This window comes from Rhinatrema bivittatum, chromosome 3, assembly GCF_901001135.1.
Source record: "Rhinatrema bivittatum chromosome 3, aRhiBiv1.1, whole genome shotgun sequence".
In the NCBI taxonomy this organism is placed as follows: Eukaryota; Metazoa; Chordata; class Amphibia; order Gymnophiona; family Rhinatrematidae; genus Rhinatrema; species Rhinatrema bivittatum.
This window is the reverse complement of record NC_042617.1, coordinates 282,637,537-282,658,629: the sequence shown is the minus strand read 5'-3', so window position 1 is coordinate 282,658,629 and position 21,093 is coordinate 282,637,537. Positions and strand designations below refer to the sequence as shown.

General features: G+C 45.7%; 1 long non-coding RNA gene across 1 annotated transcript in view; it reads left to right on the top strand.

Annotated features, from left to right (window-relative positions):
• Nucleotides 1–11,394, top strand: part of LOC115088749 — a 32,891-nt gene extending 21,497 nt beyond the window's left edge. Inside the window, exons 2-4 of the long non-coding RNA XR_003855851.1 lie at nucleotides 1,817–1,893; nucleotides 10,659–10,726; nucleotides 11,262–11,394. This is a non-coding gene — a long non-coding RNA (uncharacterized LOC115088749). The remainder of the gene's footprint in view (nucleotides 1–1,816; nucleotides 1,894–10,658; nucleotides 10,727–11,261) is intronic.
• The last annotated feature ends 9,699 nt before the right edge of the window (nucleotides 11,395–21,093 follow it).

The following is a 21,093-nucleotide window of genomic DNA, read 5'->3' as shown; positions in this document are numbered from 1 at the left end:
CATGTAATCTTTGGGAATGTGCAAGAGTAGCACTTTCTCTATGCGGATCTCACAATGTACGAGATCAACATAGAGGAAGTGGAAACCCAGGGGGCCTGCACAGAGGAGGCAGCAGAATGGGCTTCAGTGCCAATAGCAGCAATCAGCACCTCCCCAATAGCCACGTGGCAGCAGTGGCAGTAATTAGATTAATTGTTTGACTCAGCTGGAGGTGACAAAGTATGAAGTGGGATGTGAAATCAGCTTGATCTGGTGGAGAATTAGGATTGCTGTTACACATGAACTGTATTTGGCAAACATTAAATTAAAGGGAGCCAGGATAATCAATTGAAGCCTGCAGCTGAGGACTGATTCATTATGACTCATGTAGAAATTAGTGCATTTTCCAGATTAGTCTGCATAACACAATTCTCAACATTCAGCATTATTTCTGCTGCATAGAGTTTTATCTGAGAGGCTCTGAGGTTGTGAGGGAGCCAGTAAGAGTGAGAGCATGAGTGTGTATGAGAAAATCCAGGGGAGTAAGAGTGTGTGTGAGTGGGGGGGGGGGGGGGGGGGGGGGAAGAGAGTGTCTTACACCCTGAGAGTGTGTCAGTGTCTGTGAGAGTGAGAGGTTATGGTGGGTATAAGAGCATGAATGTGTATGTATGTGACAGTGTATGTGTGAGAGAGAATGGACATGTGAGTATGTGTGAGAGAGAGAGGATAACCTCCTAATCCTCGACAATATCAGGGTGACTGGAAATCAAGAGCTCCCATGTATGGACAGCAGGGGCTTTTTAAAATCCTTATTAGTTTTAATTATTGTGTGTTATTTGATATATGTGCTGTTTTGAAATATTATTGGTGTTTGGGAAATTATAAAAATGTATATGATTTTAATTAATAGAAATTCTATTTATCAGTAATTTTAAAATATTCTTTTATTAGTATGGTTTTACTATTATAACTGATGCTTTATGTTTCTTAATTTTATTGTTTTATGAGGAATGGTGGTTCTGTTTATAAATGTTATAATAAATAAGTATGCACTAAAATCCAACCCCATCCATAACCCCGCCCCATATGACCAAAGCCCCGCCCTTGCCCCGCCCTCGCAGGGCGAGGGCGGGGGTCACCGCAACATGAGGAACTGTATTACGGGGTCACGGCATTAGAAAGGTTGAGAACCACTGCCCTAGAAGAAAGGTGGGATACGAGAGATATGATAGAGAAATTACCATGCACAGGAGGCTCTAGATTAGCACAAGAGATCATGGGATGAGGGTGAAAGGGAGGACTCAGGAGTAATCTACTGGAGCATTTCTTTACAGAAAGGGTATTGGTGAAAACAAGGTATTGGTGAAAACAAGGGCAGTATCTGAATTCAAGGGCAGTATCTGAATTCAAGAAAGCATGAGACATGCACAGGGGATCTCTGAACAAGTGATTGGGATTATAAAGCTGAGCAATTGGTGTGGATGTGCAGACTAGATAGGCCATAATGGTCTTTTTCTGTCATGTTTCTTTTCAATTTTAGAACAAATCCCAGGGCATTCCTGAAACATAGAAACATGACGGCAGAAAAAGACCATTATGGCCTATCTAGTCTACCCATCCACACCGACTTCTGAGTTTTACAATCCCTACCATTTCTTCCGAGATCTCTGTTTATGTCATGCTTTCTTGAATTCAGATCCCTCTACGAGGTGGCTGTTCCGTGTATCTACTAGAACAATCATTCTTTCTCTGCCAGCCCCAGTAATGGCACAGTTACGGTTCTTCCCCATCCTCCTGACTCAAGCACTGACATAGCTACTATTCTTTTCTCCCCCAGGTCCCAGCCTGATGACTGACACAGCTACTGCTTTTCTCCCTGCTTCAAGGCCGGCGCGAGGCATTAGGTGGACTACCGTAAGTGGGCAGAGTACCGTTGCAAGACGTGAGGGCAGTATTCTTTTTAACGCGAAGGAGTCGGGCGTCAGGTTTGAAATTGTAGGACTCGCGCGCTGGGATGCGTTGGTCGGGGGGGGGGGGGGGAGAGAATGTGAAGGAATATGACGTCATCATGACGTCACCGCCTAGGGTAGCTGGACACCCTCGCACTGGCACTGCCCTGCTGGCACCACTGTTTTTATTTCTCCCCTTCTGCAGCAACAGCCATGGTGGTGCAATGACACAGGAGGTACCTGGCGGAGAAATTGTTGTGAGACGTGCAGGAAATGTTTCTGGTGTCTCCTGTGAACTTCTCTTACTGTCATAGCTGGATGTGGTAGGGCTGGGGTTTTACCCATTGATTTCTATGGAGCCAGGCCAAACAAGTGTTAGAGAGCATGCAAATGAGACCAGCTTGTGGATAAGCATTTTTGGCTTCTTTCCCTGAGTTTCTACTGCACATGCTTTGTGTATTTTATCTACATTTTTTCTACAGGGGACCAGTGCCATGAGAGTGACTTTGCATGTTGGAGAAGGGATAATGAGGGTCATGGATATTGTAATGAGGCTGATGATGCAGTCTGTGGCTCTCAGCCAGCCCAGACCCAGATGCTGGACACTCATTATTGCCCAATTTGCTGCTATTTAGTTTCCTGCACAGCCTTTGCTTAGTAGTCAGTGAACAGAATTTAAAATGTTTATCAGATCTTCCCTGAATAGTCATTCACAACGGCCTCACTTCCAGCCTCAAACTGGGTGAATCGAGCCCTGTAAAAGCACTTCTTTACTTCAGAGCAAGAACTGCTAATCTGAATACTATCAGAATGCATACTCTGATGCAGAAAGCTTGGATATAGCTAGAATAGCTGAAATGTGAACTCGGGCATGTAAAATTTTACAACCTAAGCATTTTTAGCCATATTAAAATGTGGACATCTTTAATTACAAAGAGTACAAGGTGAAGGAAGAGAAAAATGTTAATAATCTGTGCATTCTTTTGGCAAGTAGGTATCTTTTCTGTGTTATCAGTATGTATTCTGCAGCAATTTCATTTTGGTTTTTTTTGTAAGGTTTAATCCTCCTGGTTTAGTGAGGGAGCAAAGGGGACCAGCTGACAGGACGTCAACTCCCCATCTTATATATGCAGTCAACCTCAGCCAAAAAGACAAGGGAGCATCCTCGGCTCATGGCTCAGACCTCACGTTTGATTTTAGCCAAAATGGCTATGTAGACAATCGTGTTGGTGCAGTTTTGTTTCAGTGCATTATACATTGGTAAATTAGTCCAGGAAAAGATACGGAGGGACTTCCGGTGATGACGCTGAGCTGAGCAGTTGTCAGCACTCTCGGCTCCTCGGAGGTCTGTGAATTTTTCTTTACTCAATCCTCTCAACCTACGAATTGAGTACCAACTGGGATACCTACTTGTTAATGAAACTTAGATGGACTTTGCTAGAGATTTACATCTTTTGAATGGCAGGGAGACCGAGAAAAGCGGCAGTAGAAAAGTTGGCTTTACAGAATGACAAGATGGCAGCAGACATGCATACCTCAGAAGTAGCTGAGTCTGCTAACTAAGGCAGACTTGGCGGCTCTAAACAATTAGCTGCAAAAGTTGCAGTCATCTCTAGACGAATTGTACAATAAATTGGAAAACAATCACACGGCGTTGATGGCTATGGATGCAAGGGTAAGCCGGCAAGAGGAAAGGGAAGATGGTGCCGAGGCCTCCATCGTGTCGCTGCAAAAAAAAAATCTAGAGCTGGAAAACAAACTAGATGAGTTAGAAAATCACAGTCAGCGGAACAATGTTCGGGTGCTGGGCTTGCCTGAAACCCTCCAAGGTGAAGCTCTGTTGCTGTGATTTGTGAAGTGGCTGCCGGAGGCCTTAGGGTTGGTGACCTTGGAGTGGCAGATCATTGAGCACACATATAGATTAGGCCCTTAATCAGCGAATGATCACAAGCCCTGGTAAGCGATTGCAAAATTTCTCAATTTCATTGATAAGGCTAAAATTCTGGAGTCCTCCAAGAAGAAGAAAGAGCTTCTTTATGAGGGTCACAAAATTCTTTTGTTTCTGGACTTCTCCACACGTGTCATGGCGGTGCGACGAGCAATCACTCCATACTGCACGCAGCTTTTCAATAAAGGAATTTGCTTTGCTCTGCAGTATCCCACCAGGTGCAAGTTTTTCATCAAGGAGCCGATCGTCTGGAGGACATTGAGAAATTTCTCAAAGAAATGTGACAGGACTTCCAATTAGGGGTTGATTTTCCCAATTGTGATACTTGACGTATCTTGAGCCCTTTGGATTTCCAGCCCTATTTCTACTCTGGGCGTGCTCTGCTTGTTTGTGGAGCTTGAGCTGGACCATGTACTTTGGGAAGAACAGCGCTTGATGGCTACATCTCGCAGGTTAATAATATTTTTTACAGTTACTTTGCAGTTCTCTGGAGCATCAAGGTTATGATTCCTGTTCCATGACATATGACGCAGAAAGGAGACTTCCATTGAAGAAACCATGTCGGAGTCTGGAGCAGGACGGAACTTTGGGTCTGAGAGTTATGGGGATTTGCAGTTTAGTGGTGTGATTGGCAATGGTATATATGTGTGATTGTGTGACTGATTCTGAACTCCTACTGTGTGGGTCTGCAGCAGGCACCTATGAGAGTCTGTGGGATAGGAGGAGAGTTCTAGGCTAGGGGACCTGTCCTCTTCAAAATGTACTTTTTATGTCGCAATTTGTTTTCCATAATAATTTGTATGGCTAATATCAATGTCTGCGCCCTCAACATAGCTGGCTTGCATTCTCCCATTAAGAGGAAGAAACTATTATCTGAATTGAAGCAAAAAATACCACTATCGCTCTTTTACAAGAAACCCACTTAAATGATTTAGAATACCAAAAGCTGCGGAGAGATTGAGTAGGAGATTGCTTCTTTTCTTCTTATGCAACCAATCAGAGGAGAGTGGCAATATTGATCAATAAGAAGGTGTTTTTTGTTACAGTGTGATCAGTGACCCAGAGGGGAGATTTATGATAGTGTGTGGAATGTTCCAAGGCCTGAAAGTATTATAGGTCAGTGTCTATGTGCCTAAAAAGTATTCTCACGTCTTCTTTATTAAGTTAATCTCAAAAATCGCAAAGTGGGATGATCTTGTACAGGTCCTTGGTGAGGCCTCACCTGGAGTATTGTGTTCAGTTCTAGAGATCGTATCTCCAAAGGGACAGAGACAGGATGGAGGCGGTACAGAGAAGGGCGACCAAAAAGGTGGAGGGTCTTCATCAAATGAGTTATGAGGGGAGATTGAAGAATCTAAATATGTACACCCTGGAGGAAAGGAGGAGCAGAGGTGATATAATACAGATTTTCAGATACTTGAAAGGTTTTAATGATCCAAAAACAACAACAAACCTTTTCCGTTGCAAAAAAATCAGCAGAACCGGGGTCACGATTTAAAACTCCAGGGAGGAAGACTCAGAACCAATGTCAGAGAGTATTTCTTCAGGAGAGGATGGTGGATGCCTGGAACGCCCTTCTGGAGGAAGTGGTGAAGACCAAAACTGTGAAGAATTTCAAAGAGACGTGGGATAAACACTGTGGATCCATAAAGTATAGAGGATGTGAATGAAGTGGAGAGGCATGGGGGCAGCTTGCGGGAATGACGACTACTACCTGGAAATTAATATCCTAATTAAATAAACATACACAGAGTTAATGCGACTCCAACATTGCTCTATGCTTCAATGGGAAGAGGAAATGGAAAAAAAAAAGGATTTGCATCCACAAAAAAGCAGGGGAATAGCTTGCTTGATACAGCGGTTACTACCCCAAACCAAATTAGCCTGATAATTCGCTTTCAATGATATCCAGCATAGTTCTCTGCTTCAACGGCAGGGGGAATGATGAAAAGATGATTTATATTCGGACAACAACCAACAAGGACTGAGTTGCACAGGCTGGATAAACATGCGTGGGAGTAGCTTGCTATGACGGCGGTTACTACCCCTAAACAATTAGCTAGATACTTCACTTAGATGCAGCTCCAGCACTGCTAACTACATCAATGGTGGGGGTGGAAGGGAAATAGAACAAAAAGTCATTTGCAAGGAACAAGAGAAACAGATAAGTATGGGGGAAAAAAAAAGTGAAAGCTTGTTGGGCAGACTGGATAGACCGTTTGGTCTTCTTCTGCCGTCATTTCTATGTTTCTATATGTTTCTATTATGTCATCATCATGGGAGGGAATTTTAACATTACTGACAACCCCAGGGTGGGCTGCAGGCCAGCTAAAACTCAGAGAAAAAAACAGGCTGATATTGGCATTCGTTTTCTTTGTCAAGAGCTGCAATTAATTGATATCTGGTGTACATTACACCAAGATGAGCTGGAGTTTACCTATTATTCTCATGTCCATAATCTTTACACTCGGCTGGATTACATCTTAATGGCGGAGACCTTGTTCGCTAGACTGGAATCCAGTACTATCGCAGTTGTCCCTTTTTCGGATCATGACGTGGTGATATCTTCATTAGTGGGTACCATGGGGAAGGGAGGGATAGCACAATGGAAGATGTCTCCCTGGTTATATGATGATCAATGCTTTAAAGGTTTTCTTAAACAAAAATGGGATGAGTATGTAGAGTTTAATAAGTCCCCAGAAGTTAATAATATAACATATTGGAATGCTGCTAAGGTGGTCATACGAGGGCATATCACTCACTTGCCGAATTACACTGGCTGCCAATAGAACAAAGAGTGCAATTTAAAACGCTTTGTACAATTCACAAACTAATCAATGATGAAAATGCTGATTGGCTAAACACTGCACTACAATTGTATGTCCCCCAGAGAAATCTCAGATCAGCCAATAAAGCTCTACTAACCATACCCTTGGTCAAAACAGCAAAACTGACCCAAGTTAGAGAGAGAGCACTATCATTAGCGGGTCCAATATTATGGAACACAATACCACTTGAATTAAGACTAATGAAAGATTTTAAACTCTTCAAAAAAAGTTTAAAAACATGGCTCTTCAAAAATGCTTTTCACAGTGAAGGTCGGTGAGTTATGAACAAACAAAGAACACCTACATACAGCTGGAAGTCACCAAATAGCGAAATTGCTTACTTTATTATTTTTTCTCATAATTAAGTATTATTTTAAGAGGACAGTATAAAACATATATGATTATCCTATTAATCATATAAATGGAATTACCAATCCATTTTACATATAGATTATATTATTGAAACATGTAACCGAAAAATTTATTGGCACCTTCTAGATAATTTATAAACCAAACCAAATGTATTTACGTGCCTATTTGTAAACCGTTGTGATGGTGCATTACTAAACGACGGTATAGAAAAGTTTTTAAATAAATAAATAAAATAATAGCTTACCAAGCCAGCACAAAAAAGGAAAGAGATAAAAAGATCGTAAGTCTCATGAAACATCTCCAAATCTTAAAAAGGCAGCATATGGGTGACCTCTCCCAAGATGCTAAGGAAGAGCTGCTGACAGCTAGAAGGGAGCTTTGTTGGGAACTGTGGGAGGGAGCGCTAGGGAGTGTTCCCGATTCTGGGGAGATGTGTGCCTTTGGATCATGATGTGACTGCAGAGAGGAGCTCTGTGGAAGCGCCGCAGCAGGCAAGATGTGTCCAAGCATGGGAGGAGCAGACTGACCACCGCCCTAGCTTCCGCCGAACCTGCACGCACCGGTAGAGACCCAACAACGCAATGCTGGTCTCTGGGGTAGCCCTCTGGCCACTTGATAGCCCTTTTGGACCTGTCACTGGGTAACAGTAGATGCGGCAGGATGGACAGAGGTCGAGGACAGGCGATGGTACTGGAGCTTGGAACAAGACGGGACCTTGGCCTTGTACTAGGCTGACGGCTTGAAGAAGGCGAGGAAGCTTGGAGGCTCAAATGGAATGAAGATATGTGGAACTTGGGACTCAGACAAGACGAGGATGCTTGAGGACTCAGACGAGACGAGGACGCTTGATACTTGGGAGCTCAGACGAGACGAGGACAAGAGGAACCTTGGAGCTCAGACACAAGACGCTCAGATGTAGATGAAGATCAGAGGTGGATTCTAGAGAGTCAGGCGAGGCTTCTGGATACTCCGATGAGGACTTGGAACTGGGGAAGACTTAGACGAAGATAAGAACTCAGGATACTCAGATGAAGACAGAGGCTCAAGAACTGGGAGGAATCCGGGCAGTACTCGAAGACAAATCCTGCCAGAAGAGGACTCCAGCCACCAGGAAACGGACACAGATAGGAACAGATTTACTCCCAGGAAATGGTCAGCTGGAGACGAGATCCGGGACAAGCGAGCTGAACCTATAACTTAAGGACTGACGGAACTTCAGGATTGGAACCTGACAGAGGGCATTAGAAGCGAGACTTGGAACATTAGGGCTAGAATGTAGGACATCGGATATGAATGGGCACTGGTACCTCGGGACATCAGGACATCTAAGGCATCTGGACAACAGGGGGGGGCTTCTAGAGAGGAGGACCACAGGGACGACTGGAACATGATGAAGACATCAGGAGACTGGAACGTCTGGACATCCGAAGACAAGGGGACATCAGGACATCCGGAGATAGGGAGACGTCAGGACACCTGAAGACGAGAAGACAACTGGAGACACGGTGACATCAGGACATCTGGAGACACAAAGACATTGGGACATCTGAAGACAAGAGGACGGGATCCATCGAGAGACCAGGACATGGAACGAAGAAGACAACGGAGGTTCAGGAACCATGGACGAAGACAAGGAGGACCAACGAGAAACAGAGTGCCTTGAAGAAGTGAAGAGGGATCACGGAGGACTCCTGGAATGAAGAGCTGGAACTGAATATCCAGGAGCAGTCCAACTCCATGACTGACTCCTTGCAAAGGCGAAGATTGATTGAAGGCTGAGCCCTTTTGTAGGGCTGAAGAGGAAATGCCTTGGAACGTCAGCAGGAGGAGCCCAGGAGGACTGCCCACTGCTGGCCCTTTAAATGGACAGAGGAGGCGCAGCTGCACGCCTAAGAGGAGGGCAGGACCTTGGAGATCGGTGTCCTGCCGCACAGGAGGAAGCAAGCCCTGATGACGGCGACTCCCTGCTGCAAGAAGAGGAGCTTCGGCGGCGGCCCCCAGGCCACGAAGAGGAGCAGCGGCGGCCTCCAGGCCACGAAGAGGAGTGGCTGCGGCGGCGGCCTCCAGGCCACGAAGAGGAGCGGCTGCGGCGGCGGCCTCCAGGCCGCGAAAGGACCCGGACGGCGGCGGTTCCCTGCCGCGGGGAAACGGCAGACTGACGGCGGCCTCCAGGCCGCAGAGGAATGGCGATCAGCAGCAGTGGCTCCAGTGATGTCGGGAGGCTGGCAGAGAACAGAGAAAGGTAGGAGGCTGCTTGTGGGCTTGTTCCCACAAGCAGAATCATAACAAGCTTAATGAGGTTTTGATCATTAAGGCACAAAACCATATAGTATACTATAAATGCAGATTGTATCAATGGGGAAACAAACCAGGCAAACTATTAGCTAAGCTGGTAAAAAATAATAAAGGGCCTAGGGGGTCTGATTACTCATCTTAAATATAATTCTTGTCCTTACTCGCAAACTGCTGATATACTGTCAGCTTTTCTGCAGTGCTATGAAAAGGTCTATGCAGCGGCACCGTTGTGGAAGAAAACAGACAAGCATTTTTTGATGACTTGAATATCCCCCAGTTGTCTGATACTGTTCGGCACAGTTTGGAGTCCCCTCTTACAGAGGCCAAGATTTTTTTGGTTATCAAACTGCTGACATTGGCCGATGATCTGGGCCCCGAATTCTATAAAATTCTGGGAGACAAAACTTTAACTCCCTTGCGACTTAGGTCCACTGCTGCATTTCAAAACTGCTCTTTTGATGTAATCTGTAATTTTACTCTCCAAACTGGGTGAGGATCCGAGCTGCCCTGAGGCCTATCGCCCTATATTGCTATTGAACCAGGATCTGAAAATCTTGGCAGCTGTGCTTGCCACCCGCTTGAATGCTGTCATTCAGACCCTGGTATCACAGGATCAGTCTGGCTTTGTCAAAGGCAGGCTTTCTCATAACAATTTATTAAAAGCAATCCTGGCGACCTAGTCCCCTCGACATATTGGACAAGAAGGGATGTTGATCAGCTTAGATGCCGCCAAAGGTTTTGATTGTGTGGCATGGCCATATCTAATGTGGGTGTTGCAGAAATTTGGCCTAGGTACCCCATTCACTCAGTGGAGTTGATTATTATATCATCAGCCACAGGTTCAATTGCTGGTAAATGGTACTCTCACATTCTTTTACCCTGGGCCAGGGAACTAGGCAGGGCTGTCCGTAATCACCATTGCTCTTCGTCCTGTCTTTGGAGCCCTTGGCTATAAAATTGTGTGAATTGGAATCTTTTCATGGTATACACATACAAAATAAAAGGGTGAAATTAGGATTGTTTGCAGATGACATGCTGCTATTTGTGGATAACCCTGTGACTTGCCTGGGCCATATTGTGCACATCCTTGATGCTTTTGGGGCTTTTGCTGGTCTCAAAATTAATTACGATAAATCCCAGGCATTTCCTCTGGATTGTTCTCTGCCTGATAGATTGAAGGGGGAGTTTCCACTGGCTTGGGCAAGGGGTGGTCTGATGTACATGGGGATCACTTGGGCGAGACAGGATAAAGAGATTTATGATTATAATCTCTTACCTCCATTCTAGAGAATGCTAAGTTGCAGTTGAAGAGATGGAAAGACCTGCCTTTGTCGCTTATGGAGCGGTGTGCCTTGGTAAAAATGATCATTCTCCCTAGATTTCTATATTGTTTACAGGTGATACAGCTCTGGATTAAAAATAAAGATTTTGATGGCTTTTAATACAGCCATAGGCTCTTTCATTTGGAAGGGTGTGTGGGGGGGTGGGGGTGCAAATGTGTGTGCATCAAATTTGACACGCGCCGGCTGGGAAAATTGCAAGGTGGTTTATAACATTTCCTGTCTCCTATGTCTCATACGTCACTAATCAGAAAAAATTTGATGTTAAGGAGCTGATGAATGATTGGTCCACACCATATCATCCTATTAACTTACTTCATATATCAGGGTCTAAATTGGCTTCTATACTCTGCCCACCCTTTTGGTTGAAAGCCTTGTGCAAAGCATGGTTTTGGTGGAGGAAAAGTATTAGTTGCAATGTTTCTGTATCCCCATTCATGACTTTCTGCCAGGGAGGGACAGTCGGGTATTCTGGGACTGGGCTAACAATGGATTCCATTCTGTGTCACAATAGATTGATGCTGATTTGATGTCTATTTATTCTTTTCAGCAACTACAAGAGACCTGGGGGATACCGCACGGGTAATCCTTCGCGTACCTACAGAGAAAGCACCATTGTTTCCAACTGGCTAAGGGGGATCTGGGCTTATTGTCTCTCTCAGATGAGGAGGAAACCTTTCTGGAAACCATTCCTAAATTTAATAAAATTGCAATCTGGGCTGATCGTTTAAAAACTACTTTGCCAGACTCTCGCTTACATCATTTCGCATGGAAGTGGAGAGAAGAGTTGGGTGTAATAGTAGAAGAGGGGGATCTGAAGCTGGCCTTTTCATGGCTATATGAACACCTTTTTGCGAGAGATTCAATTTAAGCTCTTATATGGGATCTATATTACTAGATCCTTGGTCAGTATTATGTATCTGTGGGCATCAGACCTAGGTAATAAATGTACTGTTCAGACAGGAACTCTGCCACATGTTTATGGGTTGTGTTAAAATGCAAAAGTACTGGGGACAAATTTGTGGTCTGTTGGATAAGGTCTTAGATTGTGAGATCCCTCGGTCAGGGCCTTTATTATATTTACATTTAATGGATAACAGTTTGCAACTTCTTCCAGGGAGGGGGGGGGGGCAACAAATTCATCATTGTAGCTCTTATGCTAGCAAAACAACATGTTTTGTTACACTGGAAATCCGATGTGTTGCCACATGTGAGGGACTGGAAAGATCTGATGAGGCATATGGAAGTTCTGCAGAAACAGGATTTGCATCATCCTAAACAGATAATAATGATGCATGGGTATTTTTGTTTGTGGGAAAAAATTGTCAGACTATTTTAGAATCATATGCAAAACTTGTAAAACAGCTAACAAATGGGCCGATGCAATAGCGGCGTACGTTAAAGGGGCTCTCATGATTGAGCGCCCGCACGCCGATCCACCTCTCCGGGGCGCCCAATGCTACATGCAAATGGACTATCGTGGTAAAAAGGAGGCGCGAGGGGAAATTGCGCACCCTTAGCGCTTCCTTGGCAGCGGGCGCCTGGAGAGGTGGCTGTCAGCCACTTAGGGAAACGGACGCTGTGCTGATTTGCAATGGGGAACATGGACGCATGTCCAAAGTGTGCGTCCAATTGCAGGGTAACCGTGCACTGCAGCCAGCGCAAGGTATGGCATCAGCCCGAAAGGTTGTGTTAAGAATCAGCCAGACTGAATGAGAGTGTGAATGTTGTGTGTTTGGATGTGAGTAATTGTAGGGGGGGTATGCATCTTGTTATTTTGGAGAGGAATGCTGAAAGAAGTAAACTATAAAGTTGCAGAGGAATATTAGTTGTCATCGATGCTTATTGGTTGTACTGTTTGGGTAGATTTTAAAAAGGTTACGCGCATAAATACCAGGGATTTACGCCCGTGACCGGCCTTATGTGCGCCAGGCCTATTTTAAAAGGCCCGGCCACGCCTATAAATCCCTGGGACGTGCGTATGTCCCGGGGCATCGGGGAGTGGGCGGGGCCAGAGGCCCTCGGCACAGGACCATTTGCTGCTGTGCTGGGGGATCGCGGGCCGGGCCCACGCTACTTGCGCCTGCCTCCAGGCAGGCGCAACAGATAAAATACAAATTTGGGGGGGGGAGGGGGTTTAGGTTAGGTTTAAGGGTGGGGGTGGGAAGGCAAGGGGAAGGGGTAGAAAGGTCAGGCTAGGGGGTAGGGAACGGGGAAAAGCCGCGGGCATCGGCGCACACAAGCTGCACAATTGTGTATCCCCTTGCGTGTGCCGACCCCCAATTTTATAACATGCGCGCACCTGCGCCCGCATGTTATAAAATTGGGGGTCGCGTGCAACTTTATGAAATCAACCCCTTAATTGCGTTATTGTACACAACTACTGTGATCATGTTTGTTCATTATGGGCCAGATTTTAAATCTTACACGCGCGGGGTACATTTCTGCGCGCTACCCGATTTTATAACATACGCGCGCTGCCGCACGCATGTTATAAAATCCAGGATTGGCGCGCCTTGCGTGCACCGAGCCCGAGGGGAGCTCCAATGGCTTTCCCCGTTCCCTCCAAGGCCGCTCCGAAATTGGAGTGGCCTTGGAGGGAACTCTTCTTCGCTCCCCCCCACCTTCCCCTACCTTCCCCTATCTAACCCACCCCCCCAGCCCTACCTAAATCCCACCCCCATCTTATTTTATTTTTTACGCCTGCCTGTTGCAGGCGTATCTTGCGCGCGCCGGGCACGGCCGCTGTGCCGGAGGACTCGAGACCGCCCCCGGACCCCCCCTTTTTCAAAGCCCCGGGACATCCGCGCATCCCGGGGCTTGTGCGCGCTGCCGAGCCTATGCAGAATAGGCTCGGCGCGCGCAGGGGTAGGTTTTCGGGGATTGCGCGCGTAACCCTTTGAAAATCTACCCCTATTTTTCTTCTGTGACTTGAATAAGACAGATTTACAAAAAAAAAAAAAAGGAAAAGATATGTAGCCATGGATGAGGACTTCCCCTGTTGCCTGCGCTCTTGATCAGGACTTAGGAAAGGATTTCTGCCCGCTTATAGATTTTTCTTCCAGGCTTCCAAATTTCTAGCCCGAGTTTTCAAATGTCTTTTCTGTGTCATTCATTTCTTTGACAGCCAGTGCACATGCCTCCGAGTAATATTTCTCTGCTGACCACCTGCATGACCTCTAACTAGGAGGGTAGAGGGGAGCAGAACCTCATTAGGCAGGATTCTGCCCTGGTGGGAGGCATTTTTCTCAACCAGTGTGCCATTTTTATCTTGTCCTGGGGAAAAGGAGAAGGGGAGAGAGGGTGTAGAATGAAGGAGGTAGTATTTCATGTGATTGTGTTTAAAAACAGCTCATTAATCAGCCCATGTTGCATCAACATGTCAAAGTTACGATTGCTTTGGCCCCTAATCAGCCATTTTCACTTCTCCAGCTGTGAATTGCGCCCTTGCTTTGCCCCTTTTATCTCCGAGCAGTTTGCACTACGTGGGCCAAGCTTCTTCCAGAACCAAAATCATTGCCACGCAGCCCTGAGCCCCTAAATGTATAAGAAAATGACGTTTGTCCATCACGCTCAGCCTCCACAGGCTGGAATTATCCTTTATTAATTCTGCTTCTCAGATCCCCACAGAAGCTTAGGAAAATTGTCCACTTTATTCTTGCAAACCTCTGTCTGGGCTGATTCTGTTAAATCCAAAGGTTTCTTTTTTTTTTTTTTTTTTAAAGGATTTTCAATATTATTTTGGAGTTTCAAAACCATGAAGTCTTTGCTAAATTCAGACAGGGTTAGACTACCACATGGGCCCACCGTAAGGTTTCCCAGCAGGCTGGCGCTGTAGTCAAACCTGCTGACAGACCAGTCCTTTCCTCCTTCCCATGCAAATCTCATCCTTTTTTCCCCCATGCTCCTCTGTCTTGCCTGATCTAGGACCCATTCCCCCCTTCTTCAGCTGCTTATATGTTTCTGCTTTCTAGCCTTCTGGAGAATCAACAATACCGTGCTCCTAGATTTTTTATTTATTTGGATTTCTAAACCACTTTTCCAGAGAAATATGAAATGCCCTGTGCAGGGTAACAAGATAAAAACATAAAGTTACAAAATATAAAACACCATATAATAGATAAAAATAAATAAAACATACATTTGGACAATAAAAAAAATATAATACACCAAAATACAAAGAGATTGAAATACACAAATACATTTGGAAATAAAACAATATTCTAGAAAACAGAGAAAAGAGAAGCTCATAAAACTTAAGAATGAAATATTAACAGAAGTCTAAACCACTCCCACAACTCACCATCAGCTCTGATGAAAAGGAATTAACTAAGTCAAGATACAATCCCCATAAACCATAAAAATAATTGGACTTATAGTTAAATAATTTAAAATGCAAATTTAAATAATGAACTGAGTCAAATGCAGTCTTATTAACCATAAAAATAATTAGACTTGTAGTTAAATAATTTAAAATGCAGATGTAAATAATTATGACTTCAGTAGTTTCTGAAATTCAGGTGGTCCTTTGATAGAATAATTTTGCTTGGCAAGATGTTCTAGAGTCTGGGAATTATAACAAAGAAAGCCTTTTAACTTAGCTTCCTTTATGGAAGGGACCTGGAGTAGTGCCTCGTTAGCAGATCTAAGCAACCTGATTGGGTTATATGGCACAAACAGAGTGATCTGGAATTAATAATCTAAAAGCAATCATTAACAACATAAACTTCACCCTAAAAGGAACAGGTAACCAATGTAAAATGTTGAGAGTGAGATTATGATCATTAAAATTTAATTCAGCCAATGATGAAGCAGATGCGTTTTGTATCGGTCGGAGCCTCTGGGTAACTGCTTATGCAACACCCAAAACAATGAGTTAAAATAATCAAGTCAAATTATTAATGCATGCATAATCATTGCCAGACCTTGGTTATTGAAAAATGGATGAAATTGCTTAATGAGATGTAACTGGGCAAAGGAAATCCTTGATAAAGCTGACACTTGGGAGATCATACTAAGACTATCATCTATAATTAAATCTAAAGGAAGGGAATGGTTAATAGAACGGAAAATAGAACGGAAAATGTCATAATGCCTCTGTATCGCTCCATGGTGAGACCGCACCTTGAATACTGTGTACAATTCTGGTCGCCGCATCTCAAAAAAGATATAGTTGCGATGGAGAAGGTACAGAGAAGGGCAACCAAAATGATAAAGGGGATGGAACAGCTCCCCTATGAGGAAAGGCTGAAGAGGTTAGGGCTGTTCAGCTTGGAGAAGAGACGGCTGAGGGGGGATATGATAGAGGTCTTTAAGATCATGAGAGGTAGATTGAACGAGTAGATGTGACTCGGTTATTTACACTTTCGAATAATAGAAGGACTAGGGGGCATTCCATGAAGTTAGCAAGTAACACATTTAAGACTAATCGGAGAAAATTCTTTTTCACTCAACGCACAATAAAGCTCTGGAATTGGTTGCCAGAGAAGGTAGTTAGTGCAGTTAGTGTAGCTGGGTTCAAAAAAGGTTTGGATAAGTTCTTGGAGGAGAAGTCCATTAATGGCTATTAATCAATTATACTTAGGGAATAGCCACTGCTATTAATTGCATCAGTAGCATGGGTTCTTCTTAGTGTTTGGGTAATTGCCAGGTTCTTGTGGCCTGGTTTTTGGCCTCTGTTGGAAACAGGATGCTGGGCTTGATGGCCCCTTGGTCTGTCCCAGCATGGCAATTTCTTATGTTCTTATGTTCTAAAATACATGGATTGTGAATAGCACGGTATTTAAACCTCTTCTAGCCTAGCCTAGGACATAAGAACTTAAATTGAAAGTTTCTTGATCCATAACACCCCAGTCTTTGAGAGATTCCGTTTCAGTTTAGTTTGCTTCATCCAGATTGAGATGTTTCCTAACCATTGTTTTTAATTTTATAACAGCTTCATCATGGTTTCATCCTTAAGGAAGATACAGCTCAAAAATGTCAGTATAGATCTGAAATTTAATACCTGCTTCTTTAATTAAAGTCACCAAAGGCTGCACACGGATATGGAAAAGAATTGGAGACTAAATAGAGCCCTGAAGTTAAGCGGCCCAACTCCTTAAAAAATGCTTCATAAAAAGAGTTCTAGGTGTTGTGCTTTAAAGGCTGTCATCCAGGCTAGATCATTTGTACATAGGGTGACAAATGACGTGTAGGTTGATGACATTCTTAAAAGCCAATGTTTAGGTCAAAAGGTTGCCAAATGCCATGGGTAAGGCTACGCTTGGGAAAATGGTCACAGCTCCAAATTTAATAAACCAATCTGGACATACTGAGAATAACTTTCAAACATAAGAACATGCCATACTGGGTCAGACCAAGGGTCCATCAAGCCCAGCATCCTGTTTCCAACAGTGGCCAATTCAGGCCATAAGAACCTGGCAAGTACCCAAAAACTAAGTCTATCCCATGCTACTGAGGCTAATAATGTTGCTCTTCCCGGCCGCGTCCGCTCCGCGGCCAGGCCTGCTCACCTCTCCCAGCCGTCTACAAGCTCCGGTCTCACCTCCTCTGCCGGTCCCGGCTGCCCTCGTTGCTCTCAGGCTCCCTCGGCGTCCCGGGGCTCTGCGTCGAGCGTCTCCTCGGCCCCACCCTTAGGTGCGCGCGCGACCGACATCATCCTCTTTAAAGGGACTAGCGCGGGAAACCCGGCCGAGACGCGCCCCGATGACGTCACTCAGTCCCAGCATAAATAGCGAGGTGCTGTCCCCAGGACCTCGCCTTGGCAATCGGATCGATCACGCTGTGATAGCAAGTTTGCCTTCCTGCGTTTCCTGTGTCTCCTGTTCCAGTCTCTTTTGTTCCAGCGTCTCCCGTTCCAGCGTCTCCTGCTCCTTCGTCTCTCCATTCCTGGTACTACCCTTCGGACTGATCTCACGGTACTGATCTCTGCTTGTTCATGACTACTCCTTGATTGCTGCCTGCCCTGACCTCTGCCTGGAACTCCGACTATCCTTGATTGCCGCCTGACCTGACCTCTGCCTGGAACACCGACTACTCTCATCTGCCATCTGGAACCCGACCTCCTGCTTGACCTCACTACGACCTTGCTACTAGCCCTGCCTGGCTGACCATTCTGCATATAGACTCTGACCTTGATTCTAGCCATACACTCAGACACTCTATTCTGGCCTCCTGCGACCTCAGGTTCTCCTTATCTGAAAACCTACCGCGCACCCTTTTTCGTGGTGGGCACTCCTTTGAACTTTCTCTTTAGGAAACCCTGCGAGGCCCACCTAAGACCAGGCGGCCCAGGTAACCAAGGGTTCAACCTGAGGGAACCCCGGGTTGCTATTGGTGAAGCTCCAGCTAGCCTCTGTCTCCTCCTGTGCTCCGCCTCCTGATGGCAGGTGCTCTCCGGGTCCGACCGGAGGGCCGTACCAATCCTGCTCCAGGCCAAGGGTCCACTCCCAGGGCAACAAGTAATAGCAGTGGCTATTTTCTAAGTCGGCTTGATTAATAGCAGGTATTGGACTTCTCCTCCAAGAACATATCCAAACCTTTTTTAAACCCAGCTACACTAACTGCACTAACCACATCCCCTGGCAACAAATTCCAGAGTTTAATTCTGCGTTGAGTGAAAAAGAACTTTCTCCGATTAGTTTTAAATGTGCCCCATGCTAACTTCATGGAGTGCCCCCTAGTCTTTCTACTATCCGAAAGAGTAAATAACCGATTCACATTCACCCATTCTAGACCTTACATGATTTTAAACACCTCTATCATATCCCTCCTCAGTCATCTCTTCTCCAAACTAAACAACTTTAACCTCTTCAGCCTTTCCTCATAGGGGAGCTGTTCCATCCCCTTTATCATTTTGGTCGCCCTTCTCTGTACCTTCTCCATCGCAACTCTATCTTTTTTGAGATGCGGTGACCAGAATTGTACACAGTATTCAAGGTGCGGTCTCACCATGGAGCGATACAGAGACATTATGACATTTTCCGTTTTATTCACCATTCCCTTTCTAATAATTCCCAACATTGTTTGCTTTTTTGACTGCTGCAGCACACTGAGCCGACGATTTCAATGTGTTATCCACTATGATGCCTAGATCTCTTTCTTGGGTGGTAGCTCCTAATATGGAACCTAACCGTGTAACTATAGCATGGGTTTTTCCCTATATGCATCACCTTGCACTTATCCACATTAAATTTCATCTGCCATTTGGATGCCCAATTTTCTAGTCTCACAAGGTCCTCTTGCAATTTATCACAATCCGCTTGTGATTTAATTACTCTGAATAATTTTGTATCATCTGCAAATTTGATAACCTCACTCATCGTATTCCTTTCCAGATCATTTATAAATATATTGAAAAGCACGGGTCCCAGTACAAATGTGTGTTGTGGCATATACTTGCATATATGGCCGTGAGCAGATATATGCAAGTATTTTATAACCCACATATATAATATATGCGTGTTTTATAAAATATGCATATCTCTACTCCATGACATATGCATGCATGTAGGTTTACATGCAAATATGTGCAAGTGCATTGAACCTGCAAATTTTTACTACCCATTTTAAAATATATGGGGTAGATTTTCAAACCGCGCGATTTGGCCTACTTTTGCTGGCGCATCAGGCGCAAGCAAAAGTACGCTGGATTTTAGTAGATACGCGCGTAGCCGCGCGCGCAAGGCTATGGATTCTGTATAGCCGGCGCGTGCCGAGCCGCGCAGCCTACCTCCGTTCCCTCTGAGGCCGCTCCGAAATCGGAGCGGCCTCGGAGGGAACTTTCTTTTGCCCTCCCCTCACCTTCCCCTCCCTTCCCCTACCTAACCCACCCACCCGGCCCTGTCTAAACCCCATCCTTACCTTTGTCGGGGGATTTACGCCTCCCTCCGGGAGGCGTAAATCCCCGCACGCCAGCGGGCCGCTAGCGCGCCGGGATGCGACCTGGGGGCGGGTACGGAGGGCGCGGCCACGCCCCCGGACCACCCCGGGCCGTAACCACGCCCCCGGACCCGCCCCCAAAATGCTGCCGACACGCCCCCTAAACGCCGCGACGACCGGGCCCGCCCCCGACACGCCCCCCTCGGAGAACCCCGGGACTTACGCGAGTCCCGGGGTCTGTGCGCACCGGTGAGCCTATGTAAAATAGGCTCACCGGCGCGCAGGGCCCTGCTCGCCTAAATCCGCCCGGATTTGGGCGGATTTAGGCGAGCAGGGCTCTTAAAATCCGCCCCTATGTGTATATATTTTACATGTGAAAGTAAAGTAGGATTTACTCGCATAAGTCCTGATTTACGCACATAGGGGTAGATTTTAAAAGGAGTGCGCGTGGCGTACATGTGCGCACGCTACCCGGCATGCACACATGTATGCCCGATTTTCTAACATGCGCGCACAGGCGTGCACATGTTAGAAAATCAGGGGTCAGTGCATGCAAGGGGGTGCACAATTGTGCACCTTGCGTGCGCCGAGCCGCGCTGCCTTCCCCTGTTCCCTCCCAGGCCTCTCCGAAATTGGAGCGGCATCGGAGGGAACTTCTCTACCCCCACCCCACCTTCCCTTCCCTTCCCCTATCTCCCCCACCCTTTCCCCCCTACCTTTTTTTTTTCTTTGTTTTGTTCCAAAACTTACTTCAGCCCTGGGGCTGAAGCAAGTTGTGCGCACCGGCCAACTGCCAGTGCGCGATTCCTGCCACAGTAGCAAATGGCCGCTGTGCCTGGAGCCTCTGACTATGCCCCCGCCTCGCCCCCGGACTGCCCCGCCCACGCCCCACCCCTTTAGTAAAGCCCCGGGACTTACACGCGTCCCGGGGCTTTACGCGCGTCGCCAGGCCTTTTGAAAATAAGCCCGGCGTGCGTAAGGCCGGTTACACGCTTAACCTTTTGAAAATACGGCCCATAATTTGGCCAATTTTAAAACATGTGCACCTAAATGAAATTAACCAGTTTACCAATTAGTCCACCAGTTTGCCCAGTCCTTCTCCAGGTCATTGAGACCTTTCTGATTCTTCGGCCTGAACTGTCCACCCCCCCTAGTCCATCCAGGTCTCCCACGCAGTGCTGCATAATAAACACATTTAATGTCACTTTTGCCAGATAATGAGCAGATGTAAACATACATGAGTTAGTTGGAAAATGCACACATGTAAGTGCCTTTTTAAAATAGCAACGTATGTACGCAAGTGGTGGCTCCGCCCCAGAACACCCCCAGCCCGCCCCTTTTTGCATGTGTACACATGCACGCAAAAGTGAAAACACACAAAATTTTTACTTTTATAAAATATGGAATACGAGAGTAGAGGCTCCTTATGTATGTATATGCTCATTTTTCTGTGCGTAAAGTTTTGAAAATTCACCACATTATACACCAAAATGAAGGTAAGG